Source organism: Schistocerca nitens, chromosome 3 (assembly GCF_023898315.1).
Source record: "Schistocerca nitens isolate TAMUIC-IGC-003100 chromosome 3, iqSchNite1.1, whole genome shotgun sequence".
Lineage (NCBI taxonomy): Eukaryota > Metazoa > Arthropoda > Insecta > Orthoptera > Acrididae > Schistocerca > Schistocerca nitens.
In genome coordinates this window covers 962,999,130-963,025,634 of record NC_064616.1, presented here as the reverse complement: position 1 = coordinate 963,025,634, position 26,505 = coordinate 962,999,130, and the positions used below count along the sequence as shown (strand labels likewise).

Genomic DNA, 26,505 nt, shown 5'->3' with positions numbered 1-26,505 from the left:
TTGAAAACAGCCACTATTAACTAAATACGAATGTTGATCAATCGGTAACATCCAATCCATTACAATAAGCACTAGAGAAGTAAAATTTTGCACACTTATTTGTTCGTTAACACAACAAATATTTCTAATTCCTGTTTTCTGTTGTTTCAGGTAAGTCGCCATGATCAACCCGACATTGTGCTAAGCAAACATCCAGAGATCTAACTAATTCCTTTATAAATCTGGAGATGGTTCAGCAACATCGATGTACGGTAAGCTGTTGCTATTGTAAAAAATTGTCTATTTTGGAGAACACTGGTATCACGATACCGTTCAAGTTATGACCTTCTGTTTGGGCTATTTAAGACTTATTTAATTTGGCAACAGCTGCGGGATCGAGCAAGTAGTGATATACTCCCGCCGGAGGTTCGAGTCCTCTCTCGGGCATGGGTGTGTGTGTTGTTCTTAGCATAAGTTAGTTAAAGTAGTGTGTAAGACTAGTGTAAGACTAGGGACCGATGACCTCAGCAGTTTGGTCGCTTAGGAATTCACACACATTTGAACATTTTGCTGCAAGCTCTTTGTTTTCCATATTTTGAAAGTATGGACCAAAATAAGAAAAAAAGTCTAGTAAACACTAGCTCTAAAGTGCATACCTGAAGAATTGCGAGTACATGTTCATCTTCGCTACTGAGAGACACATCTTTTCCACTGAACAAGTGCTGACAGCTCTTAAGATATGCATTTTAGAGAAAAATTTTAATAGATGACTTTTTCTTATTTTGATCCATACTACTTCCTCCCTAAATATGAAAAGTAAGGAGCTTGCAGTAGAAGAGATTTGTTTCACAACATCGAAGATGAAGGAATGCTCTTAGCTATTAAGCTACGCTTTTTACAGTCCGTATTTAAAATAATTTTTTGGTTCGAATGATCGTTCCTGTGATATTCCTGTATACTGACCGATCCTCCTGGTTCATCGTGTATAGAGAACAAGAACCGTCCTCTCACAGTTCCCTGGTGCATTCCTGACGATACTCTTGTTTCTGATGGACCACTCGCTGTCCAGGGTAACGTACTGGGTTCTGTTACATAGAAACTTCGAGCCATTCACGTATGTGAGAACTTCGGAGCTTCGTTAACAGTCTGCAATGAGGCTCTTTGTCAAACGCTTACCGAAGATGTAGGAATATCGAACCTGCTTGTTGACTTTCATACATGGTTCGTAGTATATCGTGCGAGAAACGGCCTATCTGAGTTTCTCACAAGTGGTAATTTCTATATCCGTGTTGATTTGTAGGTAGATGCTTTTCTGCACCACGGAAATTATTATTTTGGAACTTTGAGTATGTTTAAGAATTCTACAGCAAACCGATGTTAAAGATATTGGTACTTTATTTTGATGGTCCCTTATTTTACTCTTGTTATGTACATGAGCCATCAGCGCTTTTTTTCAGTGGCTTGGAACTTTGCGTCGGACGAAAGATTCGCGATAAATGCATGGCATGATAAGTAAGGGACCAGTGCCGAAGAGCACTCTCTGTAAAACCGAAGTGGGGTTCCATCCGGACCTGGTGATTTATTTGTTTTCAAGTCTTTCAGCTGTTTCCCAACGCCAGCGACGTTTATTTCTATACCGTCCATTACGGAATCCGACGGTCAAACTGTGATATATCTGTACTATCCTTCCAACACGAAATTTGAAACCACAGCTTTCCTTTTGCTGTCATGTGTTGCCACGCCATACTGGAAGGAAGGAAAGGTGGAAGGAAGTTTAGGATTTAACATCTCGTTGGCTTCGAGGTCATTAGAGACGGAGCACAAGCTCGGATTGTTTCAATGATGAGGAAGGAAATCGATGGTGCCCTTTCAAAGAAAATATCCCGGGATTTGCTTGGAGTGAATTAGTAAAATCTCGGTAAAGTTTCATCAGGATAACCGGAGGCGAATTCGAATCATCGTCCTACTAAATGGGAGTCCAGTGAGCTAACCACCGGGCCACCTCGCTCGGTGTCAACGAGTGACGGAACAGAAGGTTTCGACTCACATAGTGACCTTACTTTGGACCAGAGGTTGTATGTCTCGCGCATCGAACTTTATATAGACGCAGAAATTTTATAAACTTTTGCATGTCGACATTTGCGCGTTCATTTTTGAACCGCGAGTGCAACAATCTGTTTCCTCAGCGCTTCCGAATTCGATTATTAAAATACGGTTTGTCATTTTCGTCCTTAATCCACATATTCGACTCATATTTCTCCAAAGCGTTGTTTAAAATCAGTTAAAACTTTGCCCATAATTTCTCGACGGTCATCATGTAGGAACTAAATAATGACCATTGTTTGTCTAAATATGATGCTGACAACTGCTTTTGTTTTTTCTAGCATAAAAAACTCTCCTAGCCTACTTGATAGATTTATCAAGTCTAGCAACCATCGACGCTGTGATGACGTCATGATCACTAATCCCTCTTTTTATATTGACTCTTACGATAAGGTCAAGCCTGTTTGTAGCTACAAGGTATAAAATATTTCCATTTCAGGCGACAGGCCGAAAACCAACCGCTTTCAACTACACGATCGTTAACTCAATTTCAATATTCATATGAAAGACTAAATCTGAAACTCTTTAAAGTACTGATGCGAAGAAGTTGTATAAAGAACTAAAACAACGAAGACATCAGGCAATAGTAGTTGTGTGTTCCGTAGATGATGTTCACAGAACTCGTTATGAAGTGGTATGTGTCCTAAGATGGACACATTCGTTTCACATAAGATTTGCTGGCCATTTATAAGTCGGTAGTTAACTGTATCTATCACGAATTTCTGTTTGGCGTAGAAGTTAATAAAAAGTAAGTTTAATCAGCATTTAAAAACACTACTGCTGTCTGGCAGACACATTTTCATAAAAGGGTTTTATAACTTTGCTTTTCGATTTTATCTGCCCCAAAGTTAGATGCGCTAGACGGCAGCGAAGATAATGATTTATTCTATTACCATATTTTTTAAATTTTTCTGTTACTAGCAAACTGATTAAACTATAATGATTTATTCTATTACCATATTTTTTTAAATTTTTCTGTTACTAGCAAACTGATTAAACTGATGTCTACGAGATGTGTGTATGTCAACTCACATTTAAATTCTAGCTATTTTCTTTTCCACAATGAATACCTTTCTTAAGCGAAGAGTTACCCCAAAATACTATTTCGTAGGACATCAACCGAATGAAAATAAGTAAAATATTTGGATATCTATGTCTGTGAAGTCAGCAATTACTCTTATGACAAAAGAAGTTGGACCGAAATTAGAAGTTGTCATAAATATACACGCACACGAACTTGTAACCTGCTCATAGCTTACTGTTGTACCCTGCATTAAAAGAAGAAGGTGAATTTTAGACAAAGAACACCTGAACGAACGAAGTGTCTCTTTCAGCGCTTACAGGTAACCATTTTTCGGAAACAAGTTTACAGTTTTCACCACTATACCGTTTACTGTGTTATGTTTTGTTTCTCCTCCATTCGGTTAGACACCTAGAGTTGTATGTCTCACGAGATGACTGATTCAGTTTCTTGAATCAAACTAGATTAATACAGACAAGAAGACTGTCCTGGCAGGCGCTTGTAGTCGCAGCGAAACGCGGGTGCGACGCTCCACTTCTTCCGCGGCCGGAAGGAGCTTATCGGAAGCCGCGTGTACGCAACCTCAACTGCAACCAACACGCTACTCTTTACTTTGTTAGCTTTGGCTCGGCGGATAGGACGTCTGCTTCACGGCGTGCAAAGCTGCTCGTCGATGATACGATATACGAACTAAGTACGCTGCGATTCAGTTCACAATTCGTATCCTAACCGTCATGTCATAATGAACAGCACGAGTTAGATTCGTTTCTTCCAGCCTTTGGAATATCTTCTCATTCAATACTGCACCACCGTTTGCTACGTTTTTTTCCACATATAACCAGATATTCAACGGAATGGACAGTGTCTTGAAAGGAGGGTATAAGATGAACATCAACAAAAGCAAAACGAGGATAATGGTATGTAGTCGAATTAAGTTGGGTGATGCTGAGGGAATTAGATTAGGAAATGAGACACTTAAAGTAGTGAAGGAGTTTTGCTATTTGGGGAGCAAAATAACTGATGATGGTCGAAGTAGAGAGGATATAAAATTTAGACTGGCAATGGCAAGGAAAGCGTTTCTGAAGAAGAGAAATTTGTTAACATCGAGTATTGATTTAAGTGTCAGGAAGTCGTTTCTGAAAGTATTTGTATGGAGTGTAGCCATGTATGGAAGTGAAACATGGACGATAAATCGTTTAGACAAGAAGAGAATAGAAGCTTTCGAAATGTGGTGCTCCAGAAGAATGCTGAAGATTAGGTGGGTAGATCACATAACTAATGAGGAGGTATTGAATAGGATTGGGGAGAAGAGGAGTTTGTGGCACAACTTGACTAGAAGAAGGGATCGGTTGGTAGGACATGTTCTGAGGCATCAAGGGATCACCAATTTAGTACTGGAGGGCAGCGTGGAGGGTGAAAATCGTAGAGGGAGACCAAGAGATTAATACACTAAGCAGATTCAGAAGGATGTAGGTTGCAGTAGGTACTGGGAGATGAAGAAGCTTGCACAGGATAGAGTAGCATGGAGAGCTGCATCAAACCAGTCTCAGGGCTGAAGACGACAACAACAACAACAACCATATATTCGACTAGATGATGAGCTTTTGACAGGCAGAATACACTAAGATATCCTGGATGGAGAGTCACCCATAGACACAGAAATCGTTTTGTCAGTCACCCAATAAAACGTGTTAGTGTCTGTATTATTGGTGGTGTACATTAATGACTCTGGCAATGCCGCGCAGTTACCTAAAAAACGTCTTATTTAATGAGATATTTTGTCATACTGCCAGATTTAATTCATGGACGAGTAGAATTGGGATCTATTGGTAGAAACTGAGAGGTGTTGCCCTCACCTTTTTCCTCACTCTCCATCACACCACCATGCACATAATGTGCACTCAGCTTTGCTCCTCCCCCCCCCCCTCCCGTCCCTCCACACACACCACACAAAATTTTAAACGCCATTACTCCTCCTGAATTTCCCCTACACAGTTTATAAACACACTGTAACATAATTAAGCAGAATAACACCCATATGACTACAGAGAGAGAAAAAGATGCAGATCAAAGAAAAACTAGTGGCAATGTTAGTAACACTACAAAACACGAAACACATTTAGAAGTACACAAATAAGCAGTGAACAATGGCGTACAAAACTGTCCTATGTTAAACGTAAAAATTCATAGTTATGAAATTTAGCGTAAAATTAGACCAATGTTATCAGTGCCTAGCGAAGAAAGTAACCAAAAATGTGCTAGCAGACGGAATTTCTAATGTAGGCGAAAAACCAAGCAGAAATCACCATAAGCAAACACCAACAATTTGAAAGCGAAATATTTTTCGTTCTAAAAAACAAATCAAATTGTAAATATCTTTAACTAAAGACCACTGATGACGATTTACTTCAATAAAGCGAAACGCGTCTGCTTAGAAAAACACGCTTTTTATTGTAGTTGTAACGGCAAAGCAAAAATACCCTCAGAAACTGTAAAGCAACTACGGACAATAAGGCTGCACAAATGAAGAATTTAATGCACTTCGCAAAATTGTCGCAGTCTTTAACAACACAACTAATCAACTACAATTGGAGTTAGTCTTGTAATTGAAATAGCTGGGAGTAAAAATATGCGGTGATATGGAGTGGAATGATGGCGTTGGTAAAATAGTGATTTTAAAGCACTGAACGTTTTGTATTATGCGTGTATGCCCCTTAGAGAATTCAGTACATGTTGTGGAAAAGCCCACCATATGAAGCTGCTCACAGATGAAGACACAGAAGGATGAAGTTCTCGCCTCCGCTTGATTTTCATGGTTTAAGTGTTCTATTGTTTCCTAAGATTTCTTCATCCGATTGTTGTGGTCATTCTGTAAATACAGAAGATTCATTCTTCGATTCTTGTCAAACTAACCCAGTAGCTCATCGCCAATAACCGCGACACTGACAAGACACTTAATTCTAGCCTTCCTTCCTTCCTTGTACTCTCTCTGTCTTTTCGATGAACCATCGTATTTAGCGTGTAATCCCCGCTTGGACGATTGGATTTATAAGAAGCAGTCATCATCTTTTATTTGATACCTCCAACAAAATAAATTTATATAATTATTTTTATATGTTATCGGGTAAATTTGTATAGTCCTGGCACACACGAAAAACCCCTTGCCACAGTAGCTACCACGCTACTAGAGGATCCAAAACAAAATAGTGAAGCCTGTTGACAAAATGCAGTACCGTGAGGTGATTCGTTTTCTACATTTAAAGTTGAACAGCACAACAACAATAGATGCTAAGTTGGTGGAAGTGTATGAAAACAATTCAGTATCATATGACACAGTGGTTAGGTGGCGCAGACATTACTAGCGTCATCAAACAAGTGTGGATGACGAAGAACGATGTGGCATACCATCTCTTTATTAGGAACAGATCATTGCAAGAGATGTGCAATTCATGGTGCTCGAACACCGGCCTATTACAATGCAGGCGATTGTGCGAAAAATAAAAATCACTCACGGATGAGTTTTCGACATTTTGTACATGGGAATGGTCGACACCGCGACTTCTAACACCCATTCAAAAAGCCCGCCGAACCGAGGCAGCAGCGTAAATGTTGCAGATGTTCTAATCACCATGGTTCAAATGGCTCTGAGCACTATGGGACTCAACTGCTGTGGTCATAAGTCCCCTAGAACTTAGAACTACTTAAACCTAACTAACCTAAGGACAGCACACAACACCCAGCCATCACGAGGCAGAGAAAATCCCTGACCCCGCCGGGAATCGAACCCGGGAACCCGGGCGTGGGAAGCGAGAACGCTACCGCACTACCACGAGATGCGGGCTCTAATCACCATGGTTGCTTCACTATGACTCGTAAAAAAAGTAGCAAAGCAAACAATGTAAACATGTGAATCCACCACCTACTTATAAGGCAAAGCCCCGACAGTAATAAAATAAAATGACGCCGAGTATTTCTTGGCATCGCTGTTGCGTAGTGCTAACAGAGGAAATTCGTACGTGCAAACCGTGAAAGAAGGATACTACCGAAATCTCCTCACTCGATTACAAGTGGCTGTGAAGACAAAATTACGCAGGAAACTGCCCAAGGAATGTTTCGTCATAACTACGCCCGAACTCATGCTGCACGGAACATTGTCATACATGCATGCTCAGTCTTTGGGCTATCAGATTTTGCTTCGTCCCATGTATTCTCCTCAAATGGCACCCAGTCACTTTTTTATGTTTCCCCAGATAAACAAATCATTGAGTGGCAAGTTTTTCCCGGATGACGACGAACTAATAATCGAGGTGAAAGTGTCCTGAACAGCCAAGAAGCAGACTTCTGAAATCAAATTCTCCGCCAAGTCCATCTTTAGGAAACATATGTCGTACTGAAAGTAGAATAAGTAGAGAAGGACCAACACCGTCACCACGTTTCACAGTCGCAGTCTGATTTTTTCGAGGTAATGATTAATATTGACATCTTGATTAAGAGTTTCGCATAATCCTTCTCAGCAAAGCAAATAATGATGTCAGTAAGTAAAGGTGTAATTTTGTTATTTGACTTTGCCAAAAGGACACAGGCACGTCTGGTTCCATTTCTAATTACTCACGAGATAACGTTTTTAGATACATGGAAATAGGATATACTTCATGAAAGATAGCTTCAAAATTGGAAAATAATATTGTCAGCAGCTCTCGTCCAGTCAACAGCGTTCAGAGCACAAAGTTCGGTTTGTGAGTTGTAACGAGCTTCTAACAACAAGAAGCGACTTATATTGTTATTTGGTCTGTTCATTTCAGTCTAATATTTTGAATTTCTTTCCTATCTGTGTTTATAGTAGCCACAGTTTAGCTTTTTAACTACTGGATAGTGTATTTCCGCCCTTTGTTTAGCGTCAGGCGTTTATGTTCGTGTGAGTAGACAGTTACAACTGTAGAACTCGTTTGTTCGTCAGTAGCTCCCGTTTAGGCAGGAGCACTTCAGAGCACACAGTTTCGTTTGTGAGCTCCGCGTTTTAATCACAGCTAATTCTATAGTTCCTGCGACTTTAGATTGCATAGGGACTGTGAATGCTGTATTCAAGTGCGAGCTGAATTGGTGACCCTTCGCTCACAGTTCCAGGCAGTGCTGGCCTTGGTCGCGCAGCTTGAGGCTGTTGCCAATGGGCATCGCTGTGGGGGCTGGACGTAGGGCTGCAAGGTGCGGTCAGCACGTCCCTCATGTCCCCCGATTGGTCCACTACTTTGACCGCCGCGGGGACTGCCCGCAATAAAGACAACCCCTCAACCGTGGACGAGAGGGAGGTTGTTTCAAGGTGTGGGTAGCAGCAAAACACTTTCTGGGGACCCGATTGAAGGACTTCCCCGGTTCATCTGATAAACAGGTTCCAGGCCTGATACAGATGCAGTCGCTCGCCCAGTTCCAGAGGAAGTCTCTCGGAGGGTGGGGTTACGGGTAGTTGGGACATCCCGTGTCCGGCGCGTAAAGGGACCCCTTAGGGACATGACTGCCAAGGAGGGTAAGGAATCCAGTGTGAACTATATGTGCATACCAGAAGGAGTCATTCCAGATGTGGAAAGAGTGCTTCTGGACACCATGAAGAGCACAGGGTGCAGCCAACTTCAGGTGGGGGGTCATGTCGGTGATGTGTGTTGCTTTGGATCAGATGAGATTCTCTCAGGTTTTCGGCGGCTAGCTGAAGTAGTAAAGACTGCCAGTCTTGCTTGCAGGATAAAGGCGGAATTCACCATCTGTAGTATCGTCGACACGACCGGCTGCACACCTTTGGTACAAAACCGAGTTGAGGATCTGAATCAGAGACTCGACGGTTCTGCGACCGTGTAGGTTGCAGATTTCTCGACTTGTGTCATAGGGTGGTTGGGTTTCGGGTACCGTTTAATAGGTCTGGTGTCCACTACACGCAGGAGGCGGCTACGCGGTTAGTGGAGACTTTTTGGAATGGATTGGGAGGTCTTTTTTTTAAGGTTAGAGTGTCTCTGGAAAGTGCAGAAGGACTTCAGTTTCAAATGGTGCAGGACGAGTATAGGAAGAGGGTAGACATAGCAACAATCAATATTGTAGCTGTAAACTGTCGTAGCTGCGTTGGGAAGGACCAAAGCTCCAAGTGCTAACAGAAATCACTGACGCTTAAAGTGTTATAGGTAACGAAAGCTAGTTAAAGCCGGCGATACGTTCACCCGAAATTTTTGTAATGGCCTAACAGTACTTAGAAAAGATAGATTAAATATAGCTAGTAGCGGCGTCTTCGTGGCTATTATTAGAAGTAGTTTATTTTCCAGCGAAATCGAAGTAGACAGTTCGTGTTAGTTAGTATGGGTAGAGGTTTTACTTGAAATCCGACATAAATTAATACTTGTTCCTTCTACCGATCCCCCTACTCAGATGACACAGTTGCTGAACAGTTGAAAGAAAACTTGAGTCTTATCACAAATAAGCATCCCATTCATACAATTATAGTTGGTGGTTACTTCAATCTACCCTCGATTCGTTGGCGAAAATATGTATTCAAAGCCCGGGGCAGGTACAAAATATCGTCATAAATTGTACTAAATGCTTTCTCCAAAAATTATTTTGAGCAATTAATCCAACAGTGTAAATGGCTGCAAAAACATCCTTAATCCTGAGCAAATAGGGGACATAACGACTGACACAGGGATTAGTCACCCCAAGATCGTTCTAGTGAGACCAATCACCGCTGCAACATCTAAATCCATCAAAAGTAAACGCAAAATTTATCTGTTTAAAAAAGCAGATAAAAACTGTTTAGACGCCTTCCGAAGGTCAGCCTCCTCTCTCTCCGAACTAACTATGTAAGTCTAGACGAAATGAGGCTTAAATTAAAAGAAATTATATCTGATGCCATTGCGAAATTTGTACCAGATAAATTAATAAAAGATAACAAATTTGAAAGAACACAAAATATCAAAGATAGGCGAAGTTTTACTGAAGCTCGAAACTTAGAGCGGACTTCAATGTGATATGCTTCTAATAGCTTCCACAATGAAACTCTGTCTCGAAATCTGACAGAATATCCAAAGAGATTCAGGTCGTATGTAAAGTACACCAGCGGCAAGGCAACCAATACCTTCACTGTGTGATACACGTGATAATATTACCGATGACAGCGCCACTAAAGCGGAGTTATTTCAGAAATTCCTTCAGCAAAGAAAATGAAGTAAATATTTCACAATTCGAATGGAGAACAACTGCCAACAAGAGTAACTTAAAAGTAGATATCCTGAGAGTAGCGAAGGAGCTTAAAGTACTTAATAAAGGCAAGTTTTCTGGTCCAGATAGCATACCAATAAGATTCCTTTCGGAGTATGCTGATGCAATAGCCCCATTCCTAGCAATAATATACAACCACTCGCTCGACGAAAGATCCATACCAAAAGATTGGAAAGTTTCTCTGGTCACACCGACGCACAAGAAAGGAAGTAGGCGTAATCCGCTGAATTACAGACACATAACGCTAACGTCTAATCGCAGTAGGTTTTGGAACATATACTAAGTTCGAACATTATGAATTACATTTAAGGTAACGGTTTGTTGACACGCAGTCAACACGGTTTCGGAAAATATCATTCTCCTGAAACATAACTGTCGCTTTATTCGCAGGCACTAGCGAGTGCTATCGACGGGGTATCTGAAATTGTTTCTATATTTCTAGATTTTGAGATGGTTTTTCACACTGTTCCTCACAAGAGATTTCTAATGAGATTGCGTGCCTATGGAGTATCGTTTCAGTTGTGCGACTGAATACGTTATTTCCTCTCCGAAAGGTTACAGTGTGTAGTAATCACCGGAAAATCATCGAGTACAACAGGTGTGATATATGGCGTTCCTCAAGGAAGTGTTATAGACCCTCTGCTTGTTTCTAATCTACATAAACGATTTAGGAGATAATCTGATTTGGCCTCTTAGATGATGTCCAAATGATGCAGTCATTTACCGTCTGATAACGTCATCGGAAGATCAAACCTATTGCAAAATGACGTAGACACGATTTCTGAATGTTGCTAAAAGCGGCAATTGTCTCTCAGTAATGAAAAGTGTGAAGTCATGCACATAAGTACAAAAAGCAATGCGTCAGATTTCGATTACAACATAAACCACACAAATCTATAGGTCGTCAATCCGACTAAATACGTAGGAATTACAATTAGGAACAATTTAAGTTCGGACGAGCACATAGATAATGTTGTGGGGAAGGCAAACAAAACACTACATTTTATTTGTAGAACACATCGATGATGCAACAAGTTTACTAAAGAGACTGTCTACATTATGCTTGTTCGTCCTCTGCTAGAGAACTATTGTGCTGTATGGGATCCTTATCAGATAGGATTGACTGTGGACGTCGAGAAAGTATTATCGTGAAATATGGGAGACACTTTCACAGACATGATAAGCGAGTTGGGATGGCAATCATTAAAACAAAAGCATTTTTCGATGCGGCGAGGTCTCTTTACGAAATTTCGATCACCAACTTTCTCCTCTGCATGTGAAAAAGATTTTGCTGCCTCCAACCTACATAGGGAAAAATGATCGTCATAATAAAATAAGAGAAATCAGAGCTCGTACAGGAGGATTTAAGTGTTCATTTTTCCCATGAGCTGTTAGAGAGTCGAACGGTAGAGAAGGTGGTTCAAAGAACCCTCTGGGAGGCACTTAAGTGGAAATTTGCAGAGTAGTCATGTACCTGTAGCTGTAGATGTAGAAAATGCGTTTTACACATTACGCTACTTCTTCATTACATTCCTTATGATAAATGAAATAATATTGGTTTAATTTCGTTTTATATTCAACGTAAAATATATATTGGGTAATATAATTTATTTTGTTACCATCTAAATACTTCTAGATATTTCAAATAGTCCAGACATCTTTTCTTTTTATATTTAAAGGAAATGTTTATTGACCTCATTAAGGTATGACAGCACTGCCATTTAGATTTTGTCTTGTAGAATGCAGGAAGTATAAAAAATGTGAGCCCGGCAGTGGGAGTCCTCCAAATCTTGTCTGTTCCAGGTCTCCTCTCTGTCATTTAGCAGATGTAAAGCGATAAAACATGTACGTCTTAAGAAACCATGTTTTACTTGTCTAATCTTTTCGAATATTTTGCTGATACCAGTAATCATAAACTTCAAAATTCTAATAACTGATACTATAATGGATATTAGCTATTCAGGGGGCGACGTTTGAGAAAATGCACAGGTACATTTAAGCTAATGTAATTTTTACAGTTCGAAAGGTAGTAGAAACAAGTTTCGCACATATTGGCATTATATTATTGACTATAGCGTAATTTATGTGTTTCAACTTTTTGTCAGATAACTTGATCAGATTTTTATGGATACTTTTGGAACACATACTATCACATGAGGAACATTTTCTCACTTATCACTTTTAAAATATGGTAGAAAAATGAAAGATGTGGGAAATGCAGGAAAAATATTTTATTACTGTTTATGCCAGAAACAAGTAAGTTAATGTTGGCTATAGACATACATTTGGCTTTTTGGTCTTCATGTGACTCATTCTTCTTGCTTGCTCCTTCCGGCGTGCCCTTTTGATAATATGCTTCACTGACATTTCAGAACTAATAATTCGCATATCATTAATCTCCTTCAATATACAGGGTGTCCCAAAAAGAATGACCCGATTTTAACTTGTAATAATATTGCGACAAATGTCACTAGGTAACTTAAACAGTGCTAGATGTAGTCGGCGTAGTCTAGAGTTTCAGAAAAAAATCCGCTAGATGTCGCTACGAGCGCAGTTTCGTCAATGCAACGTGCCTCAATGTTGGATAGGGCGTACAGGACCGCGAGACCAGGCTTTACACTCTTGACCTCCTAGGTCCCCTGACTTAACACCATATGATTTCTTCTTGTGGGGCTATGTTAAACAATGTGTTTACGTTCCTCCCTTACCTCGTGACACTGATGAACTAAAAATCAGAATATCAGCTGCTGTAGCTTCAGTGACAGAATTCGGCTATCGCCTAGATGTCGTCCGTGCAGCCAATGGAGGACATATTGCTCATTTATGATGGATTTTTATTAACTTCTGTCTTTTATGAATAATTCAGTATCTAATCTGTTGGTGTTAAGCCCTTCTTCCTAATAAATAACTCTATTTAAAATCGGGTCATTCTTTTTGGGACACCCTATACTTTCAGTGACGCAACCTGCATCAAATAATAGTCTCATAAGCGGCTTGATTCTTCCACTAGGCAAGCATCATATGAGGAAATTTTAACAATAGCAGATAAGCAAAATGTTGTGTTTGGACCTCTATTTTTAAATGGGGTTACTGACGCCAATAAAATTCTTCTGGGTTTGAGGCCTCATTGTCAACTATAAAATTCCAACGTTCCGGCGACTATTGCAAGACGCCTTCCTCAGGGTGTACTGCTAACAGTTAGCAGTACACCCTGAGGAAAGCGTCTTGCAATAGTCGCCGAAACGACGGAATTTTATAGTTGACAATGCTGCCGCAAACCCAGAAGAATTTTTTTTTGACTGTGACAATGGCCGCGGAAGCCTACGTTTACGAGGTTATTGAATCTTATATTCGGGTTTTGTGTTCTAGCATGTGTGCAGTTTTTTAATAAATAGTAATTAATGGCATTATAAATCTGCTCATAGCCTTCTATACTCCATGTCTTCTGTGATTGCAACAAATATAAAACACCTCAAATAAGGACACAGTCGTCTAGAAAAGGGGATGTAGCACTGCGCATTGGTCGAAACGAGATGACTTTTACATCATCTGTAGTGCGAATTAAACTCTGAAAATTGGAGGCAATATTTCTAACGTGCTATGGAACAATCTAGCGGCAAAAAGATTCAATATTTTTGACAAATTGTAGATACATCCCAGCTTAAGCCCATATGATACGATAATTTACACAGCTTCAATTCCAGGACGAAATTATCTGTGTATCATTTCCAGCCAATGAAAGTTAACGATTTCAGTATTGATACTCAAAGATAACCTTCGAAGGGTCAATGTTAGCCGTAGATGGTGGTATCAGTTTGTCACTATCAGCTGCTAACAACGGTGCAAGACTATTACTACGCCAATAGTGAAAACACATGTTTGTAGCAAATCTGTTCCTTATAACTAGTCAAAGGCCAGCTTACCACCGCCTCCTTGTTCAGCGTCGTTACGGGGGGATGTATTGGAACACTTAAATAAAGTACGATACTGAAGTGCCTGTGTTATTCTGATTACGAATCAAATGCGCTTAGGCGACTACAGCCGTTATGTAGTACATGAAATGTATTCGCAGTTCCGAATATGGACAACCGCTAGCTGCGTAAATTTTCATTGTCATCATTCCCTTGTGACGAATTTCAGTAGCGAATATATGTATTGTGACCTCGCAGTCGAAGTGCCTAGCTACTTGAAGAGGTCGTACGTGATGTCCATGGGTGAAGAGCACGTATTATTGTTACTGCTAGCTTTAATATACTGTATTATAGTAACATATCAGTAATTATCATGTGATTCAATTATTATAGACACAAAATAACCAAGTTTTACAGGTCATTGAAGATGCTTCACAAAGAAAAAGAAGCAAAACACATATGGCACAACAAGAGTATCCTTTCATTTAGCTGCATAGACGGACAGCATTCCTAAAAGTGTGTTATGAATTGTTTTAAGTGAAAGCACTACATTACTTGAAATAGGGCACACAGTTCCAAATTGTGGACAGTCTCCACGCTAGCTGTCACTTCAGCTGTTCAAATAAAGTTGAGGCTGTTACATCCCAATCTTGATGCTTCAGTTCTTTAAATAAGGTGGTGGAGACAGCAAATGGTGTCCATAAATATCGAAGCTTGTGTATGTACGTATGTGTGTGAAATAACCCCATTGTTACATGTGCTGTTGTAAACTGTTTACATTCCAGGAATTTCACGTGATGACAAGATTTTGCATCGTGTTTGGCTTTGTTTGATATCTCCTCCATGTGCTAACATTTCAGTTGTCATATCAAGAGTTGGACAGTGAGGGAAGTGAAGATGCTCAGCTGTTGGATAAAAGTGCAAGAAGCTCTACCAGAATATCTATCCCTTAGACATTCTTTCTTTATTATTGACCTTTCATTTCATGACCATACAAATGCAGATTGGTGACAGATCGGAGAGGCTTCTATATAAGACTGTAGAAACGCACTCATAACAATATCATTGCAATTACAAAGGAAAAACATCAAAATTTATTTATAAAATAAATAGAAAAATTTCATCAAATTGTAGCAAAATTCGTTGTATGTATCCACGGTATTGTGAATGTCTATTTAATCTTCCTCCATTCTAAATTAACACAAGTGTGCTAGTTCCACAATCTAGGATTGCGACACCAGGAATAGGATTGGGGGTCGGGGGAGTGGAAAGGGGAATCTCACAATGCTGCATGATGTCTTGGGGGGAGGGGGGGGGGACAGATCAGAGGAAATTTGGCAACAGTACAGGCTTGGCCAGTAACTGCATATGCCCTCTACTCACAGTTCATTCATTTCTTCGTTCTTCTCTTACTTATGGTCCATCTCTAATGACACCATTTCCCGGGAAACATCACATCCTAACTTCCTTTACGAATTCGACGATGCCTTCTCAAGCGGATACATGCCATTCTGTTATAAATTAAGTAATTACTCTGGTCATTATAATCACCATGGATGGCACGGTATATACTTACTAAAATAAAATAGTAGATATGTTTTCTCAAGGCATTACATATTCCCTTTTAATAGATGCATGTATTTGAAGTCGCAGACATCTGTAGAACGTGTTGGGTTGCCAGATCGATGAACAAGTCCCTGTAACTGTCGAGACGTAGTACCAAAACTATTGGCTCGTTTACTAAGTATTTGGGAGTGGCGGCATTCAGACATATGTCAGCCGGCCGGAGTGGCCGTGCGGTTCTAGGCGCAACAGTCTGGAACCGCGAGACCGCAACGGTCGCAGGTTCGAATCCTGGCATGGATGTGTGTGATGTGCTTAGGTTAGTTAGGTTTAGGTAGTTCTAAGTTCTAGGGGACTGATGACCTCAGAAGTTGAGTCCCATAGTGCTCAGAGCCATTTGAACCATTTGAACCAAGACATATGTCAAGCAGTTCAGATTTACTTTTTCTATTGCTTACCTAAATCACTTGAAGCGAATGTCTCGATGGATTTTCGAAAAAGTAACGGCTGATTCCGTTCCCCACCCTTGTGTTCTGCCTCAAATAAGAGTACAGGAGCTTCCTGTGGAACACAAGAATATATACATCGTAACCTGGCCGTCCACTGCCACTATGTGTATGTCTGCCATAGAGGACACAGTTCGAGATCAAAACCAGTCGTGTTTTCAAAAAAACCACGAGTTCATTAGTAACGCGAGCAGCCTCATTTTAGTCGCAGTCGTACGAATGCAATTTCCGACATTGCCCCGTATTCAACAAAAACAAATACTCATAAAAATTGGAGTAGGTGGACCCACATTATCGCTGCAGGGAATAGGAGTTGGCCGGGAGAAAGGAATTTAGTTTCGGCTCGAAAGCCAGTGGTTTGTTTTCAGATCTTGGGGAGAGTTTTGGAATTGCATGTTTTCGGGCGCCGTAGGTGTTTTTAACATTATTTAAGGAACGCCCCTGGTCGTTGCACTACTGAGTACTAGTTGCTCTAAATGTTTACTTTCGTGGTAACCTGGCGGACAGATACGTGCGCAAAGTATTCATCTTCTTGGACACCGCGAATGAGAGGTGTTGCACAGTCGGCTGCGCCTCTCGCCGTGGAGACGACTGGCTAGTGTGCCACTTGGTAACGAGGCCAGTCTGTATGATCGGTTTTGGCCGCAGCCATGCCTCTCATTATGCGTTCGCCGGGCAGCGCGGAAACCAGAATGCTATGCCGGCCCTTCCGCCACTACGAAAGCTGACGTTGCTGCGGCAGTTAGGCAACATACGCAGTCACACCCAGTGAAAGGCAGCGAAAAAGAAAAGTGCCTCGCGACACGCCCTCTCCCTGGAAGGCCAGCTCGGCCCGCTTCGTCTATCTGCTACGAAGGGTCCACTTTTTCGTGTAATGCTGAAAATATTATAAGAAAATCGTATGTAAATTTTATGTTTTTGAATCTTTTATTTATCATCATATAGTATAATTGTTGCCCCCATATCAGCACGAATAAAAAGGAAGAAATATTGTGGTTTGGCGTCCCGTCAACGACGAGATCATTAGAGACGGAACATAAGCTCGGATTGGTTATAATTAAACTTTCACTACTTGAGCCAGGATTAGTGTTATTAGTAGTGTTAGTGTCACGATTTGCCGTTAGGAGCCGGTACTGTTACGGCGACGTAGGGTTGAAACACAAGTAGCAGTGTGGATTACAACTGCAGACAGTCAATATGCGTCTGGACAATCTACATCTGCATTACATACATACTCCCCAATCCACCGTACGGTGCGTGGCGGAGGGTACCTCGTACCACAACTAGCATCTTCTCTCCCTGTTCCACTCCCTAACAGAACGAGGGAAAAATGACTGCCTATATGCCACTGTACGAGCGCTAATCTCTCTTATCTTATCTTTGTGGTCTTTCCGCGAAATATAAGTTGGCGGCAGTAAAATTGTACTGCAGTCAGCCTCAAATGCTGGTTCTCTAAATTTCCTCAGTAGAGATTCATGAAATGAACGCCTCCTTTCCTCCAGAGACTCCCACCCGAGTTCCTGAAGCATTTCCATAACACTCGCTTGATGATCAAACCTACCAGTAGCAAATCTAGCAGCCCGCCTCTGAATTGCTTCTTTGTCCTCCCTCAATCCGACCTGATAGGGATCCCAAACGCTCGAGCAGTACTCAAGAATAGGTCGTATTAGTGTTTTATAATCGGTCTCTTTTACAGATGAACCACATCTTCCCAAAATTCTACCAATCAACCGAAGATGACTGTAGTCACAAACCTGTTTTATCAAAACAGCAACAATAGTGCTGCTACTCTTCGCGAGAATCGAGGCATTAAAAGAATACAGAGGTCTTTTTCCGTGCACGGATTCAGGAACATATTTGGAACTCTGAATTAACTGGTGGTTTGGGAATTGCTCCTGGGAGGTGCCAACGACCAGTTGTGCCACGAATTGTTGAAGAAGTTACTATTGCCGTAGCTGAGAATGCTGGACTCAATGTGCGAAATGTGCTGCAAATAATTTTGAAATGGTATCTCTGCTGCGGTCCCAGGTTGTCTTGGATGCAGGTGGTCGTCATACTGTGCAACTTTTGTAACTTGGAACTTAAACATGGTACGCAATTAACGAATGTTACACTCTCATGTGGAAATTAAAATGTGTGTCCTTCAAGGATTTATTCGTTATTTCTTTTCCTCTTGTAGCTGCAAATGTTTCCACAAAGTTTCTTGTCCTACGATTACTCGTTTGTCACGGGGGCCCTCGCATGTACCGAAAGTTTAATTATAATCAACCTGCAAATCGAACATGTCCTTCTCAAAGGAGCCATCCTGGCATTTTCCCAATGCGACATAAGCAACCACGAGATATCTGAATCTGGATGGTCAGACACAGATTCGAACCGTCGTTCTCACAAATGACAGTCGAGTATCTTAAGCACTGCGCTACTCCCGCTTGTGTTCTTACAGAGTGTGGAAATGTATACGTGTCGTTGTTTAAAGTTTTTAGAACTACGCTGTTTCTTACATTTTATAAGTGGGCTGTCCTAATGTTTTAGGTTTAACACAACAAAATAAGATATATATACATGAAGTGGACGTGTAGCCAATAGACAATCGCTGCCTAACGGACGATTTATTTAAGTTGTTACTGTCGGCTGAAAAAGCAGACAGTTACTTCTCGTTTCTTACACGGATGGTAGTTTTGACCGGAGAATATGTATTGAACAGTGTTGTCAGACTGGTATGACGCGCTTGCGTTACATTGTAACGGTACTGGTTATTTTTTCTCGTTTTATTTTTCTCGCTTTATGTAGTGTATAAGCTATTGACAGTATGCCGAATCATGTTATGTAACTGGAATTAAGTAAGTGAAAGTTGTGCGATTGATATAGATTGGAGTAAACTGTACAGAAAGAATGAAGGTCATTGCTCGAATAGTCCACGGGTGTACTGCCGGTCCATAGTGTCAGGTGCGCTGACGAACTGCGTTCCTGAGGGCGGGAGGCCGTCTTAAATTCCCTCCCCCTGCGAGGCGTTCTCTCCGCGGTCGCTGACGAGGCAATTACGCCGACGCCACCAGAGACGCCGACGCAAGCGTCTCAGCGACCGCGAAGAGAACGCCTCGCAGGGGCAGGGGATTTAAGACGGCCGCCCGCCCTCAGGAACTCAGTTCCTCAGCGCACCCGACGATGGCGCCATATCTCATCGCCGAAATATTGTGCCCGTTGCACACCATGGACCGGCAGTACACCCGTGGACTGTTCGAGCAAGAAATACGCCGGGAGAAACTGAAGAATCACAGTGAGGATCATTGTTTAACTCGATGGTGGACAGAGAAGTACACCAAACGATCGTCGCTACATTCCGAATGCGAGTCCAGAGTGTTATCACAGCTTTATTTTGCCCAGTAATACATTATAAAAGTGACTGCGGAGTCAAATGTTGAAATGATTTCCTTATTGATTTTTGTGTTGAGGATCAGTGGACAAAGTTAAAAACCATCGTACAATATGTGTTAGATGAGTATGTGCCAAACAAGATCGTAAGAGATGGAAAAGAGCCACCGTGGTACAACAACCGAGCTAGAAAACTGCTGCGGAAGCAAAGGGAACTTCACAGCAAACATAAAAATAGCCGAAGCCTTGCAGACAAACAAAAATTACGCGAAGCGAAATGTAGTGTGAGGAGGGCTATGCGAGAGGCGTTCAATGAATTCGAAAGTAAAGTTCTATGTACTGACTTGGCAGAAAATCCTAAGAAATTTTGGTCTTATGTCAAAGCGGTAGGTGGATCAAAACAAAATCTCCAGACACTGTGACCAAAATGGTACTGAAACAGAGGATGACAGACTAAAGGCCGAAATACTAAATGTCTTTTTCCAAAGCTGTTTCACAGAGGAAGGCTGCACTGTAGTTTCTTCTCTAGATTGTCGCACAGATGACAAAATGGTAGATATCGAAATAGACGACAGAGGGATAGAGAAACAATTAAAATCGCTCAAAAGAGGAAAGGCCGCTGGACCTGATGGGATACCAGTTCGATTTTACACAGAGTCCGTGAAGGAACTTGCCCCCCTTCTTGCAGCGGTGTACCGTAGGTCTCTAGAAGAGCATAGCGTTCCAAAGGCTTGGAAAAGGGCACGGGTCATCCCCGTTTTCAAGAAGGGACGTCGAACAGATGTGCAGAACTATAGACCTATATCTCTAACGTCTATCGGTTGTGGAATTTTGGAACACGTATTATGTTCTGGAGACTAGAAAACTACTCTGTAGGAATCAGCATGGGTTTCGAAAAAGACGATCGTGTGAAACCCAGCTCGCGCTTTTGGTCCACGAGACTCAGAGGGCCATAGACACGGGTTCCCAGGTAGATGCCGTGTTTCTTGACTTCCGCAAGGCGTTCGATACTGTTCCCCGCAGTCGTTTAATGAACAAAGTAAGAGCATATGGACTATCAGACCGATTTTGTGATTGGATTGAAGAGTTCCTAGATAACAGAACGCAGCATGTCATTCTCAATGGAGAGAAGTCTTCCGAAGTAAGAGTGATTTCAGGTGTGCCGCAGGGGAGTGTCGAAGGACCGTTGCTATTCACAATATACATAAATGACCTTGTGGATGACATCGGAAGTTCACTGACGCTTTTTGCGGATGATGATGTGGTATATCGAGAGGTTGTAACAATGGAAAATTGTACTGAAATGCAGGAGGATCTGCAACGAATTGACGCATGGCGCAGGAAGTGGCAATTGAATCTCAATGTAGACAAGTGTAATGTGCTGCGAATACATAGAAAGAAACATCCATTATCATTTAGCTACAATATAGCAGGTCAGCAACTGGAAGCAGTTAATTCCATAAATTATCTGGGAGTACGCATTAGGAGTGATTTAAAATGGAATGATCATATAAAGTTGATCGTCGGTTAAGCAGATGCCAGACTGAGATTCATTGGAAGAATCCTAAGGAAATGCAATCCGAAAACAAAGGAAGTAGGTTACAGTACGCTTGTTCGCCCACTGCTTGAATACTGCTCAGCAGAGTGGGATCCGTACCAGATAGGGTTGATAGAAGAGATAGAGAAGATCCAACGGGGAGCAGCGCGCTTCGTTACAGGATCATTTAGTAATCGCGAAAGCGTTACGGAGATGATAGATAAACTCCAGTGGAAGACTCTGCAGGAGAGACGCTCAGTAGCTCGGTACGGGCTTTTGTTGAAGTTTCGAGAACATACCTTCACCGAGGAGTCAAGTAGTATATTGCTCCCTCCTACGTATATCTCGCGGAGAGACCATGGGGGTAAAATCAGAGAGATTAGAGCCCACACAGAAGCATACCGACAATCCTTCTTTCCACGAACAATACGAGACTGGAATAGAAGGGAGAACCGATAGAGGTACTCAAGGTACCCTCCGCCACACACCGTGAGGTGGCTTGCGGAGTATGGATGTAGATGTAGATGTAGAAATAATGATAGAGAGACGTAGTGAAAAGCGGCGTCGGTTTCCTTCACTAGTGTATGACCATGACTGGAAGATCAGAAGAGTTTTTTCCTTCAAGGAACTCGGATTTTTGAAACCGCAAGGGTTTCGTCGTTTCGTCTGTACTTATACATTGTTTTCACAACTTCTAGCTAAATGATGAGTCACCAAATGGCAGTTACTTATAGAATACGTAGTGGGATAACTTCCAGGGAGGAAGGGTAATTTAAGCTGAGATATCAGTACAATGAACGTTGACGCTTCGCGAGTCTGGGCAAGCCTGAATGCACCCAGAGTCGAATGGTGATCGGCGCCCCCCCCCTCCCCCTCCGTCCATCATCACAAGTCGCCGAAACCCACGCCTGGGGAGGGGATGGGGAGGTGGGGAGAGACGGTCGTCGCTCAGGTATGTATATGGGATATACCGCGACCTCGACACTTCGCCAGAAGATGATGAGAGTTACACTCACTGAAATGCAGAGACTTTCAACGCAGCCACTCGAATGAGAGCCCCATAAGATTTAGAAAGCAGTATTTATGCTGACATACTTCTTTAGGGAACACTGGAAACCTGGCCACATGTCATGTGCGAAAGGACTTTGTCTACTACGGATTGGTTTGCCACTGAATCTAAAGCTTCACAAAAGTTTAAAAAGGATTAATCCATATGATTACCTTTATCTGTGACTCATATCAGGAGTGAAATGATTCCAGCCGGAAATTAAAGATATGGGTTTTTTGGTCTTTTTAATTATTTTGAAAGAATATCGTAACCTTCCAATTGTCAAATCCTTTTGAAGCCTTCAGTGCCTCTGTACACTGTAGTATAAGTAATCGGCAGAATGAGGCATTTTGCTATGAGGAATGAAGTTTCTCGTGCTGCCGACGGGTGTGTTACGTGCAGCACATGTGCAGACACAGGAAGTACTTGAAGAAAGACGATAGCTGCCACACGTGTTTCCACCTACAGCGCAGGGTGATCGCTCTACAGTCACGTAACAATGTAGTAGCAGTGGCAAATTACGCCAATGAAGTCACTTACGCATATGATAAGATTTATTCACCTGGAACTAAATGATGGTGATAGCGTAACAAATGGTTAATTGGTTTATAACAATATTCTTCTTTGCTCCAAGACTACAGCAGAAACATAGCTATGCATCATTCAAAACCGTTCGTACAAAATTGTATGGATCTACGAAGAGCCTTCAAACGACAAAATTTCACTTAGCTGTCGATATGAAAGGAAATGAGCCCAAACCTCCCGATACAAGTAATATTCACAGTTTTCCTAACAGTGTTCCGTGGTCCGTTCAAATGGTTCAAATGGCTCTGAGCACTATGGGACTCAACATCTTAGGTCATAAGTCCCCTAGAACTTAGAACTACTTAAACCTAACTAACCTAAGGACATCACACACACCCATGCCCGAGGCAGGATTCGAACCTGCGACCGTAGCAGTCCCGCGGTTCCGGACTGCAGCGCCAGAACCGCACGGCCACCCCGGCCGGCTCCGTGGTCCGTGATTACGACAGATCAGTGCATCAAAACACCTGGGCGTGTGAAATTATTTAGAGTCTCAGAACTGGAAAGGCTCAAAATGGGCAGATGATACAGAAATGCATTGCGGCAAGTAAGGTGTGTAAGTTCCCGCCCCATTAGCTGAGTGGTTGTTCGGTCAGAGGGTTACCTGCCCACTGTAATATATACACTCCTGGAAATTGAAATAAGAACACCGTGAATTCATTGTCCCAGGAAGGGGAAACTTTATTGACACATTCCTGGGGTCAGATACATCACATGATCACACTGACAGAACCACAGGCACATAGACACAGGCAACAGAGCATGCACAATGTCGGCACTAGTACAGTGTATATCCACCTTTCGCAGCAATGCAGGCTGCTATTCTCCCATGGAGACGATCGTAGAGATGCTGGATGTAGTCCTGTGGAACGGCTTGCCATGCCATTTCCACCTGGCGCCTCAGTTGGACCAGCGTTCGTGCTGGACGTGCAGACCGCGTGAGACGACGCTTCATCCAGTCCCAAACATGCTCAATGGGGGACAGATCCGGAGATCTTGCTGGCCAGAGTAGTTGACTTACACCATCTAGAGCACGTTGGGTGGCACGGGATACATGCGGACGTGCATTGTCCTGTTGGAACAGCAAGTTCCCTTGCCGGTCTAGGAATGGTAGAACGATGGGTTCGATGACGGTTTGGATGTACCGTGCACTATTCAGTGTCCCCTCGACGATCACCAGTGGTGTACGGCCAGTGTAGGAGATCGCTCCCCACACCATGATGCCGGGTGTTGGCCCTGTGTGCCTCGGTCGTATGCAGTCCTGATTGTTGCGCTCACCTGCACGGCGCCAAACACACATACGACCATCATTGGCACCAAGGCGGAAGCGACTCTCATCGCTGAAGACGACACGTCTCCATTCGTCCCTCCATTCACGCCTGTCGCGACACCACTGGAGGCGGGCTGCACGATGTTGGGGCGTGAGCGGAAGACGGCCTAACGGTGTGCGGGACCGTAGCCCAGCTTCATGGAGACGGTTGCGAATGGTCCTCGCCGATACCCCAGGAGCAACAGTGTCCCTAATTTGCTGGGAAGTGGCGGTGCGGTCCCCTACGGCACTGCGTAGGATCCTACGGTCTTGGCGTGCATCCGTGCGTCGCTGCGGTCCGGTCCCAGGTCGACGGGCACGTGCACCTTCCGCCGACCACTGGCGACAACATCGATGTACTGTGGAGACCTCACGCCCCACGTGTTGAGCAATTCGGCGGTACGTCCACCCGGCCTCCCGCATGCCCACTATACGCCCTCGCTCAAAGTCCGTCAACTGCACATACGGTTCACGTCCACGCTGTCGCGGCATGCTACCAGTGTTAAAGACTGCGATGGAGCTCCGTATGCCACGGCAAACTGGCTGACACTGACGGCGGCGGTGCACAAATGCTGCGCAGCTAGCGCCATTCGACGGCCAACACCGCGGTTCCTGGTGTGTCCGCTGTGCCGTGCGTGTGATCATTGCTTGTACAGCCCTCTCGCAGTGTCCGGAGCAAGTATGGTGGGTCTGACACACCGGTGTCAATGTGTTCTTTTTTCCATTTCCAGGAGTGTATATATATATATATATATATATATATATATATATATATATATATATATATATATATATATATATATATATATAAAACTGAGTGAACCGATCAAAGATGAACTTGAACAGGTGCCATGGGACGTCCGCCCCGAACAAATGCAACGAATAGTAACGAACATAATGAGATCAGCAAAAACTCGATTCTCGGCTGGGCCGGAGATCTTATCCGCTCGGGGACTGGGTGTTGTGTTGTCTTCATCATCATTTCATCATGTTGCGTCGGCACCCGATCTTTCCCAGGCGGGGACTCTCGGTCATCAATGCCATCCAATCATTTCATCTCGTTTCAGCAGTGTAAGTCTCTAAAGAAAGGCTCGCACAAAAATCGTGCAGCGGTTAGTTGCGTGTATGTCGGGAAGTATCATTGCGTCACAATGCTTTCGGTAATTTTTACTTTAAGCAAGTTCAGAGTGAACAACATTTCGTTACGTAACGACGACTTGATATTTTTAAAATGATGCATTTTATTAAATTCGCTAAGCAGACGTTGGCCTACTTTAACAGTAACTTGGACTGTCCTTACGGTATTCTGACAGAATTTGATGCTTTTGTTAATTTAGGATACTTTTAACATCGGAAATGCAGCAAGTTACTAGTTTAAATAATTTGTAAATATTTTGTTGCACGTTACCGGGGAAACTACAGCATTGTTGAGCAGCACGATTACGCAGCACGCCCAATTTGAGACCATAAATTGTTGTGACCTAGTGACATACAAATTTGACCCCGCCTAGTATAAAGTAATACGGTATGCTTCTTACACATATTCGTATTTTTGTTCCATTTGTGATTCTGTATCAGTTTACAGAATGTATTCTCTAGTACATTAACTGTGAGACAATATGAACCAGACTCCAGACACAAACAGTTTTAGAAGCTCTGAATCTATTTTCACCCGTAACTATTTGGCCACGTTCAGGATAAAGTAATGAGATACACATCGAGATTTTTGTCCGATTTATGATTCAATATCAGGCGGGAAAGTGAAACAGTATGAAACAAATATTATTCATGAACAGTTTTAGAAGCTGTGAGTCTGTCTATTTTCGCCCATAGATTTCATATTTCATACTGTGAAAATAAACTTAATTTCAAGTCTTCGATTTCAGCGAACACCATTTAATTTCGCTTAAGAAATTATCTCCAAATTCTGTAGTCAACTGAGTAAGAAAAGTTCCCCGACAGCAATCTGCGTATGTATAATCGTAAAAGAATTATTGTAGATCTTGTAAATGTCATTAACTTTCGATTTATTATCAGGAAGAAGACGGTAAAAGGACATTAAAGTTAATTAGAAAATATTCTTGGGTAGAGGATAGACTGAGATGCAGTCTGATTTCGGTTAGGTGAAAACACCAGAAGACTACCGTATCGTCAAAACTGAAGCTATTTCACGTTTGAATAATTCAATTCATTTTTCAAGAGTGTGAACACATTCTTAGCTGATATCATGTTGCCTGATTGCCTGTTATCAGTTATTCTTTGAGACAAATAAACCTGCTTCAAAGTGTTCACAGCTGCGCAAATAATGATAAGTGATTTC

General features: G+C 42.2%; 1 protein-coding gene across 1 annotated transcript in view; it reads left to right on the top strand.

The window, feature by feature from the left end:
- Positions 1-26,505, top strand: part of LOC126249030 (monocarboxylate transporter 3-like) — a 405,178-nt gene that overhangs the window by 143,065 nt on the left and 235,608 nt on the right. The gene's annotated exons all lie outside the window — the stretch shown is intronic.